The sequence below is a fragment of the Tenrec ecaudatus genome, chromosome 4 (assembly GCF_050624435.1).
Source record: "Tenrec ecaudatus isolate mTenEca1 chromosome 4, mTenEca1.hap1, whole genome shotgun sequence".
NCBI lineage: Eukaryota > Metazoa > Chordata > Mammalia > Afrosoricida > Tenrecidae > Tenrec > Tenrec ecaudatus.
In genome coordinates, this window is record NC_134533.1 from 198,785,233 (window position 1) to 198,809,335 (window position 24,103).

Sequence of the window (24,103 nt, forward strand, 5' to 3'; positions counted from 1 at the left end):
CAGTGGAGAGTTTCCAAGGGATTGAACCCAGAGAGAGAGTGTCTCCTGCCTCCAAGGAGGAAGTACCAGATTTCCCAGAATTCTCAGAAGGCCATGCCACCCAGAAATCTCATTGGCTATCTCCAGGTGGGGTGGAAGAGGCTGAGCTAGGATTTCGAGCTAAGAAATCAAGGGGCTTGCTGTCCCTGGGGCCCTGCCAGGGTTCCTTTAGTCATCCTGCTGAGTTGAGGGGGACAAAGAGCACAGTGATCCTGCTGCCTCTGTCTGTCCTTCCCACACTCTCTGGGTCCAGGAGGTTATGATGCAGCCTTGGGCGTAAGCAGCACCTGCAGGCTTTACCCATGAGGGGTGTGGACCTGCGGTGCCCAGGACTCGGCCGAGTTCCAGAGGGGCCACCCTCAGGGCCAGGGAGCAGGGCTGCAGTGGCCCATGGTCTTGGCATTGGGTTGGTAAGTTCAAGGTTGGCAGTTCAACCCCACTAGCTGGTCCTGGGGATTAAAAATGAGGCTCCTCTCAATAAGATTGACCTGGAGAAGGTGTCTATAAGTCAGAACCGACTTAAATTCAATAGCTTTAAGAATCGGTTTGGAGGCTGGGTGGGGTCCAGACAAATCCTTATACAGGCTGAGCAGTAATGCTTTTTTGGAAGTCCCAGAGCCCTGGTCCTGCTGGGAGCTCTGCCTGAGCTGGAGCCGCCCCCCCACTCCCCCAAAGACCAGAGGAGAGCCTGCTGTCAAGACGGGGGTGGGAGGGCACCAGCTGCTAGAGGAGAAGAGTGAACCCAAATGGGCTTGGTAGAGGAGGGAACATTGGCACTGTGGTTTCATTAACTTTCCCACTTGGCCCAAGACCTAAACTGGCGTGTCCCATTCCCTTGAAGGTCCTCCTACCTGGGAACACTGTGTTAAATCTACTCCCCCCCAACACAGACACACACACCGCTTGCTGTGCACCGACTCCCTGGCACTTCGCTGGTCCCGATGCTGAGGTCAGAGGTCAAGCAGCAGGAGCGAGGAAGCACACGTGCCAGTGGTGATGGGTCAGTCTCCTGTGACCCCTGTGAGGGCGTGGTCTGCAGGCCAGCCCCAGCCCCGACAGGTGGCCCCTGCTATCCCTATGGTGGCTGGCAAAGGAAAAGAGGCACCGCTGATACGGTTCGTTCAGTCCTGATTCCAGGATGACTGACCTGGGGCCAAAGAGACTCGGGGCTGCCAGAAGGGCCTGCTTCCCGGAGCCAGCCAGGCAGGGACCAGAGGACGCTTAGCACTGCCTCTCAGAGCAGGCTGCTGCTGGTACCGGACAAAACCCAGGCCGCATCGACCCAGTGCAACACGGCAGCTGGCAGGATGGGACCCTAATTGGAAGAAGATCCTGGGACCTCTACGCCAGTTAAATGATTTCTCGGGAGCTGGGAACAGCTGCTGAGAAGCGCGCTTGTGATTGCTTTGGGTAACAGGTGATTTTTTTTCTCTCCCACCGGCAGTCGTTTTAGCCATCGTAGGAGGTGAGGGCGGTGGGGCTGCGCAGGGCCGGGAAATTGGTCTCGGGAGGAGCCAGGCAAGTGGTATTTGTAAGATGGTTCTTTCCAGAGAGCCTCGTTAGAGCTGGGATGTTGGGGGTGGGGTGGGGGTGGGTGATGGCTTCTGATGAGAAGGGGAGTTAATGATAGATGCCTGTCACACACAGCCTGGTGGGACCAGACAATACAGGGGTTAGCCGTTAGCTTGAAAGGACCTGGCCATCCCCCCTGAGGATGACAGCCCAGAAAACTCCCCTGGGAAGTTCTACGGTCGCAGGGGATCGCTTTGAATTGAAATCAACTCAACAGCACCTAAGAACAACCGTTCCCCCATCTCGCCACTGGAACTGGCTTCATGTGTCCCCCGAGAATATTTGGGGGTGAGCAGTCATGATGGGTATACAGTTAACTGTATGTGTGCATCAACGCTCACCAAACAGTACACTTGGAAGGGTCCATGTTAACAGATGTACTTTAAACTTCAATCTAAACAAGACAAGACTTACAGGCACCATGTCCCTCATACCTGCTCCCCCTTGTGTGGCCTGTCATTAGCCCCCTGTCCTGCCCCTCCAACACTTGAGGACCCCCACATAACTTTTAAAAAGAAGGGAGGAAGGGGAGAGAAACCCTAAGCAGGACTATGGACTAGTGAGTTATCTGAAACAGTGGCTTGGGCTTGGGGTTGCCCAATAGAAACCCCTGGGGAGCCTCTGTCACCTCAGAACCCAGACCCCCCCCCACACACCCAACCTCCAATGTCAGAGTCTCCAGAGCCAAGAATCATTGTTTTCAAGTAATTGTGAGGGGCTCATATGCCCCCCTTCAGTGCCAGGTCTTTGGGCTCATAACCGCCTTTGGGGATAGTGTCCAAAGACAACAGGGGCGCTGCTGCCCTCTCTGCCCATGCCCGACAGGCGCTATGCATCTTCATATTTGCCCGTCCTCCCTGCCAGGGTGGGATGTGCAGCACGACCTCGCCTCCCCACTGCCCCCTGAATCGCTTTGGAATTTTGACCCTGGCTCCGCCTCTCACCACCTGCCACTCTTTATTCCTGCCTCCCACCTCTCCCCACCCACTCCCATGTCCTCAGAGGCAGAATACTGCATTTGGAATTGAGTTCAGCTTCCAGCTCCAGCTGTGGGCCCACAAATCAAAATAACTAAATTGAGGGACTGTTATGGAGCAGACTCTGACTCACAGTGGCCCTGAAAGGACAGCATAGAAGTGCTCACTGGGAATCCTGAGACTGTCATCCATACAGAGGGAGCCTAGGTGGTGTAGTACTTTACAAGGTTGGGCTGTTAGCCTCAGGGTCGGCAGTTCGAAACCACCAGCTGCTCCGCAGGATGAGACTTTCTACTCCCCTAAAGTAATACAGTCTTGCAAGTGCACAAGAGCAGTTTCACCCTGCCTTGTAGGCAGGGGTCACTGTGAGTCAGAATCCACTCAAGGGCAGCAAGTTTGTTTTTTCTTTTGGAATCGACAGAGAAGCAGACTGCCACCTCTTTCTCCCACGGAGTGGTTGCTGGTCTTGAGGAGAGCAGCCCCATGCCACTGCGGGGGCCCAGTTGGGGCCAATCCTTGGGCAGCTCTGTGGTTTCGCAAACTGGTTTATTCGGGTTGGACCACCTGTTGAGACTGTCCCTTTCCATCCCAGGGATACTGAGTCAGCATCTATAGTTCAACATGATCTACAAGTGATTCCAAGGCACACGAGACTCACTGTGTACAGGTTCTCAGCAGGGGCGGCTGATGAGAGGGCGGGGATCCCCCCCCCCCCCCCGCAAACCTTAGCTCTCTGTGGGGTGGGGGAGTCTCATATCCTCCATATTTGGGTGCTGGGTTGACACATTAACACCAGAAGTGAATGACTAATAGATCACAACCCATTTCCCTTGGGAGGGGAGAAGGGAGGGAGGCCAGGTCGTTTTCTGGTCGGACAATCTCCCAGCTTAACCCCCTGCGCTCAGCACACGCCCCTGCTCAGTCGCTTCCATCTCGAGGTTTCCAAATGGCCCAGATGCCGAGTGCCCGTGTCCTTCCGGCAGCCAGCGCTACGCTGTGGCCGCGCCGCCTGCAGGGAGAGTGGATGCCGGGAGCCTGTCCTCCCACGCGCTCTGCCCCGCACATCGGATTGTTCTGAGTCCTGGGCGGCATTGTGAAGGGCATGTGGTTGTCCCCTCTGGAGGGGAAAATTGGGAAGCTCGGTGGGGAGCTGCGTTGTGTTTTAAAGCTTTTTCCCCGTCATTGATTGGATTGGAGGACATGTTGCTTTTTCAAAAGGCTTCTTTTCTTATCCAATTCGGCAAAGTGGCCAGAAAAGGCGAAGACTCCATCCCGCTGCCCTAACATCCCCCACCCCCACCCCACACATCCCTGTGAGAAACTGCACATCCCACCCCAGAGGACAGCCACTCCCTTCCGGGTGCAGGACCAGCCAGTGTCCCTGTACTGGTTTCCTTGGGTGCTGTGACGGAGGACCCCAAACCAGGTGGTTGAGAGCAGCAGGACTCTGTCATGTCCCGGTTATTAGGCTGGGACTCCCATCAAGGTGCTGCTGACTCCTCTGGGAGGTCAGAATGCCTCTCTCCGGGCGCTGGGGGGTGCTCGGGCTGACTGCAGCAACAGCCAGAGTGTGGCCCTGTGTCCCTGGGGCTCCGTCTCTCTGCTCTCTCTCCTCAGGCTGTCAGTCACAGAGGGTTAGGGAGACACACCCGACAGCGGTATGACCTCGTGTTAGCTCCACTGCACGTCTTCAAGGACCTTGTTTCCAAATGAGGTCAAGTGCTCAGACACAAGGGGGTTAGCACATCTTGGGGGTGGGCACACAGTTCAATCTAAACCGTCATATTTTGGGGTTCTGGTTCGACCTGAGTTTGGGGGGGGTGGGGACACTCTTCAACCCAGTTCAGTCTTGGGTTCACTTACTCTAGGGTTGAAACTGTCCTCCCCTGGGAATCTGTCCTGCCCTGTATCCTTGCCCCAGTGCCCATTATGAAGCCACCGCAAAACCTGAAAACCCAAACCCTCTGCACATGAAAAACCTCTACGGCAGTGGTTCTCAACCTCCCTCATGCCGCGACCCTTTCATACCGTTCCTCATGTTTGGTGACCCCCCAACCATAACATGATTTTCATTGCTACTTCATCGCTGTCATGTTGCTACCGTGATGAATCAGGCAACACCTATGAAAGAGCCGTTTGACCCTCCCAAGGGGGCCACGACCCACAGGTTGAGAACCGCTGCTCTACGGGGTTTCTGAGCCTGTAAATCCAAATCGGTACAGACTGCCTTGGAGGAGTGGCTGGTGGGTTTGAACTGCCAGCCCTGTGGTTACCAGCCCAGCACCAGGGGCCTTATGGACCCACCACAGACAGACTCTTGAGTTCTGCTGGAGCCGGGAGGTGTGGGGCAAGTCCTGTAGAAAAGTTGGGGCACCACAGCACTGAGGACAGGCATGATGTCATGAGGATGGCGACAGGACCTGCACAGAGAAGCTGGGGGGCAAGTTCTAGTTGCCCCCGTAGCCTGCAGAGGGACCCTGAACTAGGCACTTCCTCTTTGAGATTGAAGCCACCTGCCATAACCCCATAGCTCAATAGGATCAAGGGTTAAAATTGTCTCTATTACAACTACTCGTCCCCATCAGCAGGGAACTGCTGTCCAGAGAAGCACCATTCCCCATAGCTTGATCATTTGTCCTGTGAACTCCCTGAACATGTATGTCTCTGGGCAGTGGGCGACTCTTCATCTGGGTGATTAGCCCCTTTCTCAGAACGACAGGTGGCTCCACTAACGGCCCTTCCAGGTTCATTCAAAACCTTGCCTTCTCTGTGTCCATCGGTCTGTGATGATTATGTCAGACACGGGGCTCACTCCCAAGGAGGCTGCCCTCCGGTGAAGAAACCCCAAAGCAGCAGTTGCATGGACTTGACTCTTCTTGGTAGGGAACCATGTGTGGCAGGGGAGAATCGTGACCCCCAGGGTTTCCCATGGTTGCCTTTTCATCCTGTCTTTGAGGTGCCCCAGAGTGGAGTCGACCCACCAACCTTTCAGTCTGCGTCAAGCCTGGAACCACTTTGTGCTTCCACTTATCTTCATGAGAGACTTGCCTTCAACCAGACCCTGAGATCTCAGATTGCACCTTCGACGGCGCTGTCCTGATGCAGGAGCCTCCCTTGCTGCAGGAAGGAATCAGCTGAGCATTAGATGATGTGGGCGATCTTTGAGGGGCACTAGCTGTTGACCCCACCCGGAATGCCAATCTCCTGGTCTATTACATAACTTTCGATGCCCAAATTTGCCACACGCATGGAACTTCCACTCTTCCCCTACTCCCGGACCCAAGAGGAAAATATAGAGTAGCAAAAGTTCTCTTCATCCCAGAAGCAGTTCCAGATAGAAGGAAGAGCTCCGCTGAGAGACCACACATGTTACTGCTGTAAAATAACATCCAGTACATTTTTGGATGCTGTGTGCACGGTCTAAAGACCATTGCAGCGACGTCGATGCTTTCTCGCAGCGAACCAACAGGACCGAACAGAACAGCCCCATTGCGTTCACAAGGCTGTGGTCTTCATGCAAGCAGCCTGCCACGGCAAACCACCTGCCACGGCAAACCACCTGCCACGGCAAACCACCTGCCACGGCAAACCACCTGCCACGGCAAGCCACCTGCCACGGCAAACCACCTGCCACGGCAAACCACCTGCCACGGCAAGCCACCTGCCTTTTGGTTAACTGCAAGGACCTTTAACCTCTGTACCACCAGGGGGGCTGTCGATACATTAGGGATTGTTATTAGCAGATGGATATTCTTATCCCTCCACCCTCAAGCAGAAGTGTTGGATTCAAAGAACGAAATTTAGTTAGAATTTAGTGAGCTAAAACTGGCCACTTGAAGAGAAATTCTGGGCCCTCAACCCAGATTGCCTCACCTCTTGTTAGTTATAAATAAAGCTCCGAATGGACTTGGGTTCCCAACTGCCTGGGATGATGTCAGGTGCCTGTGGAGATGGGTGAAGTGCTGGGCTCTCCCTTCCTTCCCTTCGTCCAGGCTGCCTTGAGTGCAGGATGTTGTCCCCGCCTAATGGGATCACGGGAGAACTTGCTGGGCAGTAAGCCCAGCAGTTTCTGCAAGTTCAGTAGCTCTCTACTGCTTTGGAGGATCCCTGGGTGGTGTCAACAGGTACCATGCTCAACTGAGGCTACCACAGAGGCTGGAGTGTCAAGTCCTCCCAGAACTACCTCAGAAGGAAAGGGCGGTGATCGACTTACCGAAAACCAGCCAGTGAAAACCCTGCAGAGCAGATGAAGTCATCCCGGAGTTGGAATTTTGGCAACCGCTAAATGAATTTTATACTTTTCTGCAAAGTATTGATGTGTGGAAAACATTTTTTAATGTATAAGGATGAAAAAATTGCTATCTTAAAGTTGTACAGAATCCCCCTTTGATTTAGAGCAGCGGTTCTCAACCTGTGGGTCACGACCCCTTTGGGGGTCAAACGACCCTTTCACAGGGGTGACCTAAGACCATGGGAAAACACAGATTTCCCATGGTCTTAGAAATCGAGACACCTTTATCCGTGTCCAGGAGGGTCTGTCCACATGCAGATACGCCCACCTACAAGTACCCAGCGTGAAGACAGTTACCCATGCTACACCATGCTTCAAGACAAAATTTCATTTATTTGTCATTAGAAATAAATAGTTTGCAATATAGAATGACATATTGTTTTTGTGATGAATCACGATGCTTTCATGATGTTCAATTTGTAACCCTGAAAATACTTCTTGCATATCAGATATTGACACTGATTCATAACAGTATCAAAATTACAGTGATGAAGTAGCAACAAAAATACTTTTATGGTTGGAGGGGCCACCACTACATGAGGAACTGTATTAAAGGGTCACGGCATTAGGAAGGTCAAGAATCACTGATTTAGGTAAACCCTCTGATGGCTTTCCGGGTGTGTCCAATACGGGCAATGGTTCAAACAGTGGAGTCTTGCACAGATGGATCGTTGTAAACTGGGCAGCCTGTCTGTAGCTTAGTCAGGAAAAATCAAGACATGAATCTCTATTCGGATTTCCCCAACTGTCCCTACCAAGTCCACTTAGACCTGGCCTGGTCGCTCCATGTGGTTCCCGAGTCGGTTTCATCTGTTTCCTTCTGGGGAGAGCGGCTCCCCTCGCCTTTGGTCTCCTCTCGATGTCAGCTGTTAGGGAAGATTTGATCGGCCCCTTTCCGGAGTGTTCCACCGGGCTTTGTTGGATTGTTTCTTCATGGTCTCATTCAGCATGTCACTTTCCTGCAAACATGAAAGTTATGGCTGACGTCTTGATTCAATTCAGTTAAGCAATATTTGTTAAGGAAAACAGGTTTTATGAAAAGAATCCGTTTGCCCAGGATAGTAAGACCAGTTCAAATTTATTGTATAGAAAATGAAAATAAGCTGTGTCCTGAGCCTTTTTTCAGTATATTCTCCTCCACCAAATATTCCCAGTTTGATTCCTACATAAGTACAAAGAGTTATTGCATAATCAAGTGCTGATTATTGGCCTGAAGGACGTCGCAATGTGAGAGCATAAAAGTATTTGCTTTTCAAAAAAAAAGTATTTGCTTTTCAAATAGGGAGTACAACAAATGCTTCCTTTTAGCATCAGTTTATTGATTACCTGATTTGAATGGAACTTTTCCCCATGAACCTTTAAAAAATCTGTGTGTCTCTTGTTTATTTATTTGGTTTTCTTAATTTGTTTATCTCCTCCCCACTTGCACCCCAGCTTCCCTGTAAACTTCAAAGTCTGCTGCTTTGGGTGCGAAAACCAGTTGATTTTTTTTTCATTTATTTTAGTGGTCTCACACTTTATATGGCTTTTAAATAGTCTTGTCAAAAACAAAATTTAGCTGGTAGTCACTCTGCATTAGTGTTTGTGTCCGCTCATGATTTCACCAACTTTCCTATGATCAGACATTTAGGGACCTCCCAATTTTTGCTGTTTGCTTATGTGACAAATATCTTCCCTGCCATCCCTTTTCAAACTCCTCAAAGCAGATACTGGATCCGTCCTGTGCCTAAAGCTCTTTTGATACACATCGACAAAGTGCCAACTTTATTTCCATTTATACTTTGGAAGAAGAACAACCAGAATGCTCCTTAGAAGCAAGGATGGTGAGACTTGACCTCACGTACTTTGGACATGTTGTGAAAAGAGACCAGTCCATGGAGAAGGGTTTTCGTGCTTGGTGAAGTAAAGGGGAAACAAGAAACCAGGAGACGTCAACAAGACAGATTGGCACGGTGGCTGAAACAATGGGCTCAAATAGAAAAAGAATTGTGGGGACGGTGCAGGACGGGGCAGTTCTGTTGTATATAGGGTCACTCGCTACCAGTTGGAACTGACTGGATGGCACCTAACAACCATCTACATGCACCAGCCTGTCCATTTTGCTACAACGTCACCAGACAGAATTTCCTTGCCAAAAAAAAATTATAATAGAAACCATTGCCATGTTATCTAATTTTGGTTTTCATACCAAAACAAACAAACAAACAAACAAACAAACTCCCCACCATAGAGTTCGTTCCGACACACAGTGACCCTCTAGGCCAGGGTAGAATTGCCCCGGTCAGTTTCAGAGAATGTCACTGTTTCCAGGAGTAGAAAGCCTCCTCTTGCTCCTGAAGAGCGGCTGGTGGTTTCAAACTGCTGACCTTGCGGTTGGCAGCCCAATACCTAACCATTACACCACCAGGGCTCCAGTTTTCTTTCTTTTCTTTTTTTTTCCAGACTAATTTTTATTTATTTAAACAATTTTATTAGCATATAATTCACATATACAATTCAGCAGTTCAGTCACATTAGGAAGAGTTGTACATCAGCACCACAATCAATTTTAGAACATTGTCTTTGTTCTTTTTTTTTAAAAACATTTTATTAGGGACTCATACAACTCTTATCACAATCCATACATACATCAATTGTATAAAGCACATCTGTACATTCTTTGCCCTAATCATTTTCAAAGCATTTGCTCTCCACTTAAGCCCTTTGCATCAAGTCCTCTTTTTCCCCCCTCGCTCCCTGCTCCCCCCTCCCTCATGAGCCCTTGATAATTTATAAATTATTATTTTGTCATATCTTGCCCTGTCCCATGTCTCCCTTCACCCCCTTTTCTGTTGTCCGTCCCCCAGGGAGGAGGTCACATGTAGATCCTTGTAATCGGTTCCCTCTTTCCAACCCACTCACTCTCTACCCTCCCAGTATCGCCCCTCACACCCCTGGTCCTGAAAGTATCATCTGCCCTGGATTCCCTGTGCCTCCAGCTCCTATCTGCACCAGTGTACATCCTCTGCTCTATCCAGACTTGTAAGGTAGAATTCAGATCATAGTAGTTGGGGGGGAGGAAGCATTTAGGAACTGGAGGAAAGCTGTATTATTCATCGGTGCTGCATCGCACCCTGGCTGACTCATCTCCTCCCCTAGATCCCTCTGCAAGGGGATCTCCAGTGGCCGACAAATGGGCTTTGGGTCTCCACTCTGCACTTCCCCCTTCATTCACTATGGTAAGATTTTTTTTTTCCTGATGATGCTTTATACCTGATCCCTTCAACACCTCATGATCACACAGGCTGGTGTGCCTCTTCCATGTGGGCTTTGCTGCTTCTGAGGGCTCCAGTTTTCATACTGTCACCCCAGATACCAATCAGGCCAGTGCTTGGAGCAACCGATCCCAGTTAATAACCACTCCACGCGGAACAGAAAAAGAGGACGACTGTTGACCAGGAAGCCAGATGAATGGCGCACCCCACAGCTGCAAGGGCTGTTTCGTGAGTGCTCAGCTCATTTCCGTTCCCAGGCAGCATTCAAATGGATGTTTCTAACAATATCAATTATGTATTACATACAGGCAGGCCATAATCCTTAAAATACCTGACAAGCCACAACGCGCTGTACAGGAGGGTGAGCGCATTAAAAGACCGCCACACTCCTTTCTCTGGCTGCATCCTTTCCAAAGGCCTGCTCAATATCCATCTTACACAATAGCCAGAAAAGCTGGGGCAGGAAGGAGGGTATCGAATCGGCCACAGGCAGGACTCCAATAGTCATTCACATCCCAGACTCGTGATCAAACCCTCAGGAAGTAGTGAAAGCAATCCTTAGACACAGCTGACTCGGAATCAAAATGGCTACAGTCAGACTCTCCAAGAAACCACACTCGCCGCCATTGCGTCAACTCCCTCTCCCAGCGACCCTACAGGACAGCGTTGAACGGGGCCTCTGTCGGTTTCCAAGGCTGTGACTATTTACGGGAGTAGAAAGTCTCCTCTTTCTCACAACTGTCACGCTCACAACTCACAAGTCAACTCACAACTGCAGATGATTTCAGGAAGTGAGCATTCTCCCATCTGTGTAACTTTCCATATCAAAGGTGGCCTGGTGGTATCATGGGCTACATGCTGGGCTGCTCACCACAAGGTCAGCAGTTTGAAACCACCAGCTGCTCCAAAAGATAAAGGTGAGGCTTCCTACTCTCATGAAATCTGAGAGTCTGAAATAAAAAGAAGCGTGGGGAAAAGGAATCTGAGAGTCTAGAAAAACCCACAGGGGAGTTCTGCTCTGTCCATAAAGGCACAGTGAGTCAGAAAGGACCTGATGACAGTGAATTGATCTACACTGATAAGGGGAATCCCCTGGCAGGTAGGTTGTTCTGATAGAGTTATCAAAGAAAAGCCCATCCCTGATTTTACTCTGAGCTCTCTCCTTGGGACCCAGGTCAGATTCTAAGGACCATGGAGGAGACTAGGAGGCCTGTCACAGTGTCTGGGATCAGGAAATCACACTCACTGCCATTGAGTCAATACCGACTGTGTTAGTCTGGGTAGATCAGAACAATAACTTAATGGAGAATCATGTGTACTTTATATACAAGAGAAATTATATATTGAGAAAACAACCTAGCCCAGTCCAAATCAAGTCCATAATCCATAATCCAAAGTCCTTTTTGGATTCACGAAACATGTAATGATGGTGAATGCAGGAAAATCATAGGCCAGAGAGTGGGAAGCCTTGTGGATCCAGTGGCATTGTAAGCATCTCAACACTGGCAGGGGTCTCCATGTAGCTTCTCTGGCTCCTGAGGTCTGGCTCCATCAGCCTCCCTCCATGCGTCTTCTCTACAGGGATGTCTTCCAGGGAGTGAGCTGAGAAAGAGAGTGTCTCCTGCCTACAAGGAGGAAAACACAGGAGTTCCCAGAATGCTCAGGAGAAAACCATGCCCACACAGAGGCCTCATTGGCTATATCCTAATTGACAGGCTAGATTCCACCCCTATACCCTTAATCCTCAAATTGACACCAGGTTATGTAACTACCACATCGACCCTCTAGGACAGGGTAGAACTCCCCACCTGGGTTTCTGATTCTGTAGCTCTTTACAGGAGTAGAAAGCCCATCTTTTTCCCTCTGAGTGACTGGTGGTTTCAAATGGCTTGGAGTTAGCAGCCCAATGCATAGCTACTATGCCACGGACTCCCTGGGACCAGAAGGCACTCAGTAGCTGGTATATGCACGCACTGTCCTGGTAGATGTCCAGCCCAGGTGATCCAAGCAAACCCTCCGGGGACAAGGACAAGAGCTTGCCTTCCCCTGTCCCTCCCATGTCACTCCTCTCTCCATCTTCTGATGCATTCAGACCTGCCTGCATTTGACTCTTGATTTTCCCTCGGCCAAAAATATAGACTTGCTGCCTGGTGTTCAACAGCTTAGCCTGGAGAACAGAGTCCCCGTAAAGCAAAGTTGGCACCCCTCAGGAAAAACAGCCCAATGTTGGCAGTGCAGGCCCACCCAGAGGCACCATGAGAGACGGGTCCAGCCATCTGCTTCTCCAAGGTCGCAGCCCTGAAACTCCTAAGGAGCAGTTCTACTCTGCACATGTGGGGCCCAGGATGGGACCCCTGGACAGGGCCCAGGCGTCTAACCAGACTTCATGACCGACCACCAGTTAGTTTATTTTTTAATGTGCAAAAGCCCCGTCCTCAGGAAACCTTAGCATTGTGGTTGGTATCAGGTACCTGGTTCAAAAACTGATACCGCCAAGAGCAGAACAGCGAGAGCTGGGATCGGGTACAGAGGAGGGCGCTCTCTGCCATGGAGTCCATGCCAACTCACATCCACCCTATAGGGCAGGATAGAACTGGCCCTGTGTGTCTCCCAGATGGTAACTCTTGACAAGAATAGAAATTAGAAAGCTCCGTCTTTCTCCCAAACAGCGGCCGTTGGCTTCTAACCCGCCGGACTTGCAATTCCAGACCAATGAGTCACCACAGTGCCAGTGGGCTTCCTTGAAGAGCAGGGTGGCTGCACGCCTCCACAGTGAGCCTGACCCAGGCTACCCTGGGGCACGACCAGCCTCCACAGTGAGCCTGACCCAGGCTAGCCTGGGGCACGACCAGCCTCCACAGTGAGCCTGACCCAGGCTAGCCTGGGGCACGACCAGCCTCCACAGTGAGCCTGACCCAGGCTAGCCTGGGGCACGACCAGCCTCCACAGTGAGCCTGATCCAGGCTAGCCTGGGGAACGACCAGCCTCCACAGTGAGCCTGACCCAAGCTAGCCTGGGCACGACCACATCCAGGTCAGGTCGTGGTCGGATGCCCACAAAGGTGATTTTTAAAAACAATTCTTGAATGGGAAGTCCAGAAGAAGCCATTTTCTGATAGCAAACAAACAATCCAAACACCCGGGGTTGCATCCACCACAATCGGTCTGCGTCCTCAGACCACGTGAGTTCCTGCAGGAGGGGGACTTTCCCCCTCTTGTCTCGAAACCGACAGCCCTAGCCAAGGGCCTGGGACATGTCTGGAGCACCGCCCCAGCATTTCTGGATTTGCATCTCTGTGCAGCCCCAGTCAGACTGGTACAGCTTGTCATGAACCAGCTTTAGACTTTGCCAATCGAGCGTGGACAATTTGGAGGGAGAAGGAGAAGAAGACAGCTGCAGGGGAACTGGATGAGGCTCTGGGCTGAGAGGGTGGCCATGACATCCTGGACCACAGGAACAGGAAATTAAGAATCTGAGCAGAGAAGCTGTAGGCGGAAGGGACATGGAGAGGGCCCCAGGCTAGCTGGAGCAGTGACAACCACCCATTTTGGTTCTCCCCCACCCACCTGCATGTTCTAAATCATTTAAGCTGTCTGTAGACTCAGCATCCACAAATGATCTAAAACCGCCCTGTCGGGGAGCTTTGTGGACCAAGGGAACATGATCAATACGGTAACTGTCATCCAGTCTCCAGTGTTCTCTCTCCTGGCCCAAGTGACAAGATGATCTCGCTCTAGTAGGGCCTCCCCTGGGATGGAGGGGGCTCCTGGGAAAAGGATCCGTTATCCATGAGGACGACCATGGGGAGTTCATTCGTAGAACTCTCACCTGCCACGCACGGAAGCTCTGTGGATCACAAGGGATACGGTCCCCGTGGCTCAGGGCCATAAGGCAGGCTCTCAGACCACATGCCTGCTCTCAGGGTTAACGCCCCGCCCTCCTCGTCCCTCTACAGCCGATCCTCACGTTCTGAGCAAGAACATCTCTGCCCAACTCCCCACCAGCTACCATGTGTGTTCACGCTGCCTTTCCCTGCCCAGTGACCCTGACTAAAACCGTGTTGTTGGAATCCCTTTCCGGAACTCTCCTCTGTTTGTGGCAAATCATGTCACCGTAGCAACGCCACTTTCTTTCTTTTTTTTTATTAGAATAAATTCATCACATCCAAAAGAGATATACTTGTTATTTCTGGAACTGAAATGGAAGCTTCTTTGTTTTTCTTTTCTTTTTTAAAAATATCATTTTATTGGGGGCTTGAACAACTCTTATCACAATCCATCCATTGTGTCAAGCACTTTTGTACATTTGTTTCCCTCATCATTCTCAAAACATTTGCTCTCTACTTGAGCCTTTGGTATCAGCTCCTCATCCCTGCCCCAGCCTGCTCCCCCTTCCCCCATGAACCCTTGATAATTTATGTTATTATTATTTTGTCATATCTGACACCAGCCGACTTCTTCCTTCACCCACTTCTCCGATGTCTATCCCCCAGGGAGGAGGCTATATGTAGGTCCTTGTAATCTGTTTCCCCTTTCTCCCTCACCTTCCCTCTACCCTCCCGGTATCGCCATTCTCACCACTGGTCCTTAGTCTCCAGTTCCCAGTTACCACCTTCTTGTGCAGATGCAAGCCCCTGCATCGGGAAATACTTGCCACCAATGTCGCACTCAAACGCAGGCTGATTACAGAATGCATATTATTCTGCATGCTTTTCTTGTTCCTGAAGTTAGGGCATGATATCAAATGTTTAAAACCCTGTGTACGCGTGAATGATCCCATGCAGGCTAGCAAGAAAGACAGCATAGAGTTAGATGCTACGGAGTGGAGACTTGGAGCTGGGAGGCTGGAGAATCACCACGCTCAACCTTGTTCCAAGTCCTACCTGCTGCTGCTTCTGCCCTGCAAGAAGCTCAACTCAAGCAAGCACCGCCCACCCCAATTAGCGATGGGCAACTCCTGATAGTCAGGCCCCATCCATGCCTACTTCCTGGCACTTCACACACGCTTTTGCCTCTCCTATGCTGTACTCAACACTCTGGATTTTTGTGGGATAGGAGGAGCGCTGGGGGCTGAGCGGGTTACTTGCTAGGCTGCTAACCTCGAGGTCCTTGGTTGGAAACCACCAGCGGCTCCGAGGGAGAGAAGCGAGGCTATCAACTGCAGAAAAAATGTACCATCTCAGAAGCCCTCGGGGGACGCTTTACTCTGTCCTCTAGGTAATTTTTAGTGTTTTATGTTTGTCTGTTTTCAGGGCACACACCTGGCGATGGCTTAGACAAATATTCTGGCCTTTAACTTTCTTTTATTTGGTTGTTGTTAGACGCCACTGAGTGGGTTCCAGCTCACAGTGACTCCATGTGCAATGAAATGAAACACTGCCCAATCCTCCACCACCCTCCCAATCATGCTCGTGTTTGACCCACTGTGTCTGTCTGTCCTTCTCCAGGGACTAGTCTCTCCTGACAACACATCGAAAGTATGTGAGAAAAAGTCTCATCCCCCTGGTGTCTAGGGAACATTCTGGCCGAAATTCTTCCAAGACAGATCTGCTGGCTCTTTAGGCAGTCCATAGTACTTTCAATCTCCTGTGCCAGCACCACAATTCAAATGGGTCAGTTCTTCAGTCTTCCTTAGTCAAAGTCCAGCTTTCACATGCGTATGCAGTGGTGGAAAATGCCATGGCTTGGGTCAGGCACACCTTAGTCCTCAGAGTACCCAAGTTAGGGTAAAGACCACCAGTGAGCCCACACGGAGAAGTCGCTACCTACCAGGGACCATTTCTCTTGCCCTTTGTTCTCTCGTGCCAGTCCTCAACTCCCGGCAACCCACACACACTGGAAGGGCATGCTGCGCAGTCCTGTGCCGCTGCGATGATGCAACGGGGCTCTCTGAAGCTGGTGGAATCACAGGTGACTTTTTGATTGTTGGTAGTATTTTTCTGTCATTAATAACGTTTCTACAGTGAGATCATATGAAGTGACTCTTAAAACTAGATATTTTTAAAACTTTAAGGAAAAATACCAAGGTACAACCATCAGTCCCCCTTCACCTGGAGCGACAAAGGAAGGAGGAGAATCAGGATAGAAGGAGGCCATGGAACGTGCGTGTGGCTCCTCACCTCCATGGACCATGGCCTCCTTTGCCATGAGACCAGAAGAACTGGATGGTGCCCGGCTCCCATCACTGAACATGTGGGCCCAAGGTTCCCTAAAAAAAAACAACCCAGATCAAAAGGGAGAAAGTGTCGAGCAGACTTTCAGCTTCTCGTGGATCCTGGACTTTCTGGAGTCATGGAGGCTGCATGAACCCCTGAACCTATTACCCTGGGATCACCTTTAAGCCTTAAATTTATTATTATTTTTAATCATTTTATTGGGGGGTCTTACAGCTCTTCTCACAATCCATACATCCATCCATTGTGTCAAGCACATTTGTACATTTGTTGCCATCATCCTTTTGAAACATTTTCTTGCTACTTGAGCCCTTGGTATCAGCTCATTTTCCCCTCTTGCCAATCCTCCCTCCCTCATGAACCCTTGATAATTTATCATTTTTCCCCATCTCTTACATTGACCGATGTCTACCTTCAACCACTTTTCTCTTGTCTGTCCCCTGGGAGGGGTTTATAGGACGGTAGATCATTGTGATCTGTTCCCTCGTTCTCCCCCCACATTCCCCTTCCCCTCGTGGTATCTCTGTTCTCATTATTGGTCCTGAGGGGTTTATCTGTCCTGGATTCCCTGTGTTTCCAGCTCTTATCTATATCAGTGTCCCTGCTCTGGTCTAGCCGTGTTTGTAAGGTAGAATTGGGGTCATGATAGTGGAAGGGGCAGGGAGGCAGTATTAAAGAACTAGAGGAAAGTTGTTTCATCAGTGCTACACTGCACCCTGACTGGCTTGTCTCTTCCTTTTGACCCTTCTGTGAGGGGATGTCCAATTGTCTACAGATGGGCTTTGGGTCTCCACTCTGCATTCCCCCTCATCACATTGATACGATTTTTTTGTTCTGGGTCTTTGATGCCTGATACCGGATCCCATCGACACCTCATGATCACACAGTAAGCCTTAAATTTAAAAAGAAAGAAAGAGATCCCTGAAATTTTCAAATTAAAACACTAGTTTAGCTTAACTAGTCAAAAAAAGAAATGAAGAAGAAGACGTGCTTGAGTTCTTTTCAGAACTATGTGAAATTACTTACCTGGCAGGGGAGATACCATGATCACGAAGGTGGTTTACCCAGGGCGAGGCTTATCCATTGCACCCCAGATGTGCTGACCCCTGCGATTTCCCGAAATGTGGGAACCTCAACTGCATCATTTGTGGTAGTGGGTGACTGCGTTCACGCTCTCCCCTGGAAACAAAAGAAGAAGAAGAAGAATTATGTGAGATCAAACTGACACAACTGAAAAAAAGTCTAGGGGGCAGTGAGCGTACCTTAATGAGAGAGAAAAGGCACGGGAAAGGTGACGGATACAGTTGCACAACTCCAAGAACATAATCAAGAATACAATCAATGTCCTTGAGTGGTTGTACAGGTAGGATGGTCGAATTGGGCATGTTCTGCTGTGTATCTGTCCAAAAAGATAAATAACATTTAGGGGGAAAACAATGAATCGGTGGGAGGTGGGCAGGAATATTTGGGACCTCTAACTACTACCCCCCAACCCAGAGTATGATTTTGGATTCTAATGGCCCTCCTGCCAATTGCCTGGAAATAAGAGGAAACCTGCTGAGACGTTTCAGCTGGAGTGGAGGAAGCTCTGTTTCCAAAGTAGTTTGCTTTTATACACCCAACAAGAAAATGAGACCTCTTATATTGTGAGTGAGTCGCTTCCCTTAATCACAGGGACACTCCGGGTCTATGCGGTAGAATGATTGGTATAATTACAGCCTCTGTCTCCAAGGCTAATGTCAGCAGTCGAGTGCAGTGTGCTGGAGGCTTCCCAGAGCTCAAAGACATGTGGTTGCTTCCCTGAGCTGTTACAGTCCCAGGTGAGCAGGCCAGAGAGGTCCATAGCTTCAGGTGCGGACAGAGGTTGTGATGGCTAGTGAGAGAAGTTCCCAAGGACTCTCCCCTAGGCGAATAAAATGGGGATGGCATATTAGGAAAGGATTTCCACAGTCCAGGAATTTCCTTAAGGACAGATCACTGGAGTCCATTAAGGGGCTTCTCCACCAGACTCTGTGTCCTTTTTGCAAATGAGAGCCCTTTATGCCCGGTTCAGAAGCGTAGCCACATACTTGGCTCTACCATGTACAAATGTGAGAGCCCGAAGAGGCAAATGGGACAATGATTAAGAAGACACGCCAGTGCTGGCCACTGCGCAGCCTGCGCTCTCTATTCCGGACCTCTGGACCGCTACTGAAGCTGTGGCCTCGCAGGGGCTCCTGGGACGATGCCAAGAGGATAGGAACAGTCTTGGCGCTGGTAATCCCGGAGCACAGCAGTCCTTGCCTCAGTGTGTCCCCCAGAGTGAAGGGAGCAGGCAGTGCCACCTCTCAAGCATGCCCAAACCAAAGCTGTTAGCAGAGCTATCGCTTGTGTCCTATTTATAAATAATGCTGTGGTTGTTAGGTGCCATCAGGTAGGTTCCGAATCATAGTGACCTTCTGCAAAACAGAACAAAACACTGCCCAGCCCTGTGCCATCCTCACACTGGCGCCCGTGTTTGAGCCCGTGGTGGCCATGGTGTCAGTTCCTCACCTTGAGGTCCTTCCTCTCCTTCACTGCCCCTGAAGGTTCCCAAACAGGATGTCCTTCTCCAGGGACTGATCTCTGCTGACAAGATGCCCAAAGCACGTGTGACAAAGTCTCACCATCCTGGTCTCTAAGCAGCATTCTGACGGTACGTACGTCTTCCGAGACACATCTGCTGATTCTTTGGGCCTTCCATGGTACTTTCAATATTCTTAACCAACACCATCACTCAGCTGCATCCATCCTTCTTCGGTCTTCCTTACTCAATGTCCAACTTTCACCTGCATATGAGGCAATTGAAAATACCAAGGCTTGAATCGGACGCACTTGGTCCTCGAAGTAACATCCTTATCGACAGGTGCTTTCTCCTCTCAACTCCCGGCTCACCTGTCTTAGGTGAGAGGGGTCCCTTCCCTCCTCTCCTTCCCACCTCTCCTACACCCCCCTACCCCCACCTCTTGCCATTTAATTGTCATCGTTTCTCTTTTTTTTTGTAAGGAACTGTTGCAGAAAGCCTATTGTATCCTTTGGGGAGATAGGGAATTATAAAGGCATGCCATTTTTAGAAAATTGTTTCTAGAATAAAATTAGCACAAAGCATATTTTAGTTCTAGCCCCCTTTTTAAAAATGTGCTCCCCCAAATCTAATTTGTATAGGCGCACACACCAGGCTTTGCCTTCAGAGACCTGTGACTAAGCCATGGGAACAAACAACAATCCCAATCATTAGTCCACTATTTATTGTCTGCTTTGTGGGGGCACTATTGTCTGGTGCAGCAGTGACCTGACATTCTAGTGCAAGGAAACCAGGAGCCAGCAGCAGCTGAATTAAGGATGGTGTGGATTGAACTGTGTCCCCCAAATGTGTGTCAGTATGACCATGGGGGTAGTCCAAGTAAGGTGTGCAGGGCATCTCTTTACAGATGGGGAAGCGGAGGTACCACGGACAATACAAGATGATGTAGTCATGAGGATTAGGAGCCTGTTGGTTCGTAGTGATGGGTTGGGCTGCGATCCTATGGTCGGCAGTTGGACCCCCAGCAGCTCCCAGAGAAAGACGGGGCCTTCTACTCCCCTCAACAGTGACGGTCTCAGAAACCCACAGAGGTCGCCCTGAGTCAGCGCTGACTCGATGGCAGGGTTCTAGAATGATGAGCGTGCAGTTTTCTCAGTGTCCTTTCTTAGCCCCACAGTGGTGGGTGCCATTTACAGAGGGTTTACAGTTAGACTGTCCAAGTGGGCAGGGGGGGAGGTGCACGCCAAATCAACCCTGCAGAGGGGGGTGTCTCTTGTTATCAGAGCTGCCCTGTACGACGAGGGGGCTCCAAAAAGTTTGAGGAAATCTTCCATTCCACTCCCCCCCGCCCGTTTTGAGTTCCCTTCATATGTTGGCAGTGGGCGCAGCCTCCACAAAGATGCTGTTTCCTAGCACGCAGCAGCCTCAGGCAGCGGTCCTTAGGACCAAGCAAATGGGATCTGACCTGACCGACTGATTTCAGAGGGGATTGTTCAGCCCAGTCTCTCTGTACAGGCAGGGCCTGTGGTGGTCTGGGAAGCAGGCTCCCTTTCAGGGTCCATGGCTTAGGTTGGGTTTCCTAAAGAGGCAAAGCAGTGAAGCTCGCTGTTAATTTCCGGTGCCCTTGAGTCAGTTCCGACTCACAGCGACCCTACAACAGACAGCAGGACAAAACACCACCGGCCCTTGCCATCCTCCTAATTGGCCACATGTCTGAGCCGCTGTGGCAACTCTCCGGCTTGCGGAGCGCTTCCTCTTATTCTCTGACCCTCCACTTTATCAAGCATCATGGCCTTCTCCGGGGGCTGGTCTCTCCAAAGGACATGAGACCAAGTCTCGACATCCTTGCTGTACATTCTGGCTGTGCTTCTTCCAAGACAGCTCCGTGTGGTGTGTCCCCTAGGCGGCCCATGGTGCTTTCAATGTTCTTCCCCAGCACTGCAGCTCAAAGGCACCGATTCTTCTTCGATCTTCCTGATTCAAGCCTATGAGGTGATTGGAAATACCATGGTGTGAGCCAGGTGCACCTTAGTCAAGGAAACACAGGTCAACCTCTGTCTGGAATTCTCTCCTTTCAGCCAAGATCCATCTGCCGTCAGCAGTGATATCCCCTGTTCCACGTCCTCTTCCGAATCCGTTCTGAACCTCTGGCAGCTCCGCGTCAGTGCACCACTGCAACGATTGTGGAAGGATCTTTGGCAAAATTTTACTTGCATGTTTTATCCATGATATTACTCTGAAATTTGAGTATTCTGGTGTGTGTGTGTGTGTGTGTGTGTGTGTGTGTGAATGGGTACAAATATGGATTGCTTCCAGTCACTTGGCCAAGTAGTTATCTTCCAAACTTCCCAAGAAAATTATATATATGTATTGAGTATAAGCCGAAACGAATAACAGCCGAGGCACCTAATTTCACCACAAGAACTGCATTAACAATGTGCTGGAAAACTCGGCTTCTACACAAGTATATACAGTTTATGTAAGCTTATCTCAAGGAAACGGTTCACATAATTGTAGACGCAGACAAGACCATGTCCGGGTAAAAGATGAGCGTGGAGGTTTCTCCGATTCTCTTCTTTTGAACATATCACAGTTACATAGTTCTGAGTTTCAGGTCTTCAAATACACGTTTTGTTGTACAGGAGAATTCAGCTTGATGTAAGCATTGGGTGCTTCCATTCTGGTGGCACTGTGGGTCAGGTGATGGGCTGCTCGCCAGGGGTTGGCAGTTCAAGCCTACCAGTCACTCCATGGGAGAAAGACGAGGCTGCCTGCTCCTGGTAGTGGCCTTTGGTCTTCGTTTCAGGGATGTGGAGAGTAAATGTGTGGGATTCTGACTTTTCCTGGAGTCTGCTGTGTAGTGTGGATTTCCTCTGGATCGACTGAGTTTGTTGTTTCAGAAAATGCTTGGATTTGAGACCCTGTCATTTTGCAGCCTTTTTGCATTCAACTGCGAAGGCAAAGCATGATCGTCAAGACCTCTGGGGTCCCACAGAACTCCCATCAAATGAGGTTAGACACAGACACAAAAGAAAATTCTAGTGGACACTTGTCCTTCTGCGGTAAGATTATGGTCTGCCCCTTGGGGAAGCCGAGTGCTTGTTTCCCCCGAAGGTCCCCTCTTTCTCCTGGTGCAGGTGGCCCAAATCTGTGGCTGGAATTAAGTCCTTGTCCCTTTCCCAAGTGACAGAATCACTCTGGTCTGACCTAGACATAATGCTGGAGAATCTTATTATTTTTTTTATAAATCATTTTATTGGGGGCTCTTACAGCTCTTATAACAATCCATAGATCAATTGTATCAAGCACATTTGTACATATGTTGCCATCATGCTTTTCAAAACAGTTTCTTTCTATTTGAGTCCTTGGTATCAGCTCCTCCTTTTCCCTCCCTCCCCAACCTCCCACCTTTGTGAACCCTTGATAAATTATATATTATTACTTTCATATCGTACACCACACCATCCACTGTCTCCCTTTACCCACATTTCTGTTGTTCATCGGGGTTATACATCGATCATTGTGGTCTGTTCCCCCTTTCTCCCTTCTCCCCACCACCTTCCCTCTACCTTTATGGTATTGCTACTCCCATAACTGTTCCTGAGGGGTTGTCTGTCCTGGATTCCATGTGTGGACAGCTCTTATCTGTACCAGTGTGCATGCTCTGGTCTAGCTGGAACTGTAAGGTACAACTGGGGTCATGATAGTGGGGTGGGGGGTAAGCATTAAAGAACGAGAGGAATGCTGTGACTAGAGCAGTCAAGAGAAAAGCTTCTTCCCTGAGCACATGTGTTTGGGGGCTTTTAAGTGTGCCCTCCCATATACCTTCTTTGCATATTCTCACCCACTCACTGGGAGGCACAAAGACTCTGGCTAGAAGAGCCATGTGAAGCAATTCCGCTTCACCACAGCCGAGTGCAAATCCACAATTCCATAATGTTTTCCAGGAAGCCCTGTCAAAGGGGAAAGAAATGAAGGAGGACGGAGACAGGAGTCCTGGGAGCAGATGCATGGAGGCAGCGAGGTAACCATGCAGCAGCCAGTTGGGTCTGGAGGCTCCAGGGTGGGGCCATGGCTCTCGGGGTGGAGGCTGTGCACTTGGAGGCCCAGCCTTTGTCACAGAGCTTGGCTGGAGGGGACTGATTGATGAGGCAATGCTGGCGGCTTACCTTGCCCAGGTGTGAGAATTGTAGTGTGTGCATCTCAGATGCAGAATGTCTCTGTGGTAGTTACATCATCTGTCGTCAGGTGTAGACTTACAGGTGAAGGGGGGGAGTTTAGCCTGTCAATCAGGTTGCAGCTTGATGACCTCATTTGGAGGTGCTCAGGAGATAAACACCTTGCTGGAGGCAGGACACAGGCCTTGTTGAGTCTTCAAAGTCTTCCTTTGATGTGAAAATCATTTTTATTTGCCTCCTTTCCTTCATGAGTGAGAGTGCTGTGAAATATTTATCATTGTGAGACTGACTGACTTTGCTGAGCGCAGGGTCCTCCTCTCTTGTCCGTCAGTCATGGTGCAAACACAACACGGATGCATGATATGCTTCCACTGGGAGCGTGCTCTGCACCAAGTTGGTGTCGCCCTGCCTCTACAGATGGAGCTTTGGATGGTCTCCATCCTTTTGTGATTATAGAAACTACTGCAGTAGACATTGCTGGGAATATGAAAGTAGGAGGAGGAGAAGGAGGAGAAGGTGGTGTGGAGGACGCTTAACTCAGAAATTGCTCAGTTTTGCCGCTCTGCGACATTTAAGAGGGAGTCATCTCAGAAGCCGGAGCAGAGAACCCCAAGGCCATCCAAAGAGGAGAGGTACCAGCAAAGCATGGTGGGGAGAGGAACCAGACAGGTGGGCCCCCTTGCCACCCCTAACACCCCTTGCAGAAGTTTGCAGAATTGGCATCTCACAGGTAGGCAGGGCCTTTCTAAGAATGAGGATGCCCAATGGTCAGTGGTCAGTCCTTCCCCCAGAGTCCCACCATGTGCGCGCGCACACACACACACACACACACACACACACACTTTAGAAAAGTAAAACCAGGACACGAGTCATATTTTTGTGTGCGGCGAACACAAGGCCGGGCATCATGTCTGGGTGAAGACGTGACGGTGGATGCAGGGACACATCTAAGTTCTGACAAAACCAGAGCGCATACAGTTGGAAATCCCCTTAAAGACAAAGATCCGAAGAACCTCAAGCTCTTGTTCATCATAAAAACTCACACAACCAGATGAGCACGTGGCTGGGAGCCCATGAA

The 24,103-nt window shown here is 50.0% G+C and overlaps 1 non-coding gene across 1 annotated transcript; it reads left to right on the top strand.

Annotated features, from left to right (window-relative positions):
• The first annotated feature begins 17,323 nt into the window (after positions 1-17,323).
• On the top strand, positions 17,324-17,487 carry LOC142447332 (U1 spliceosomal RNA). The gene has a single exon (XR_012784073.1). It is a non-coding gene; the product is annotated as a U1 spliceosomal RNA (small nuclear RNA).
• The last annotated feature ends 6,616 nt before the right edge of the window (positions 17,488-24,103 follow it).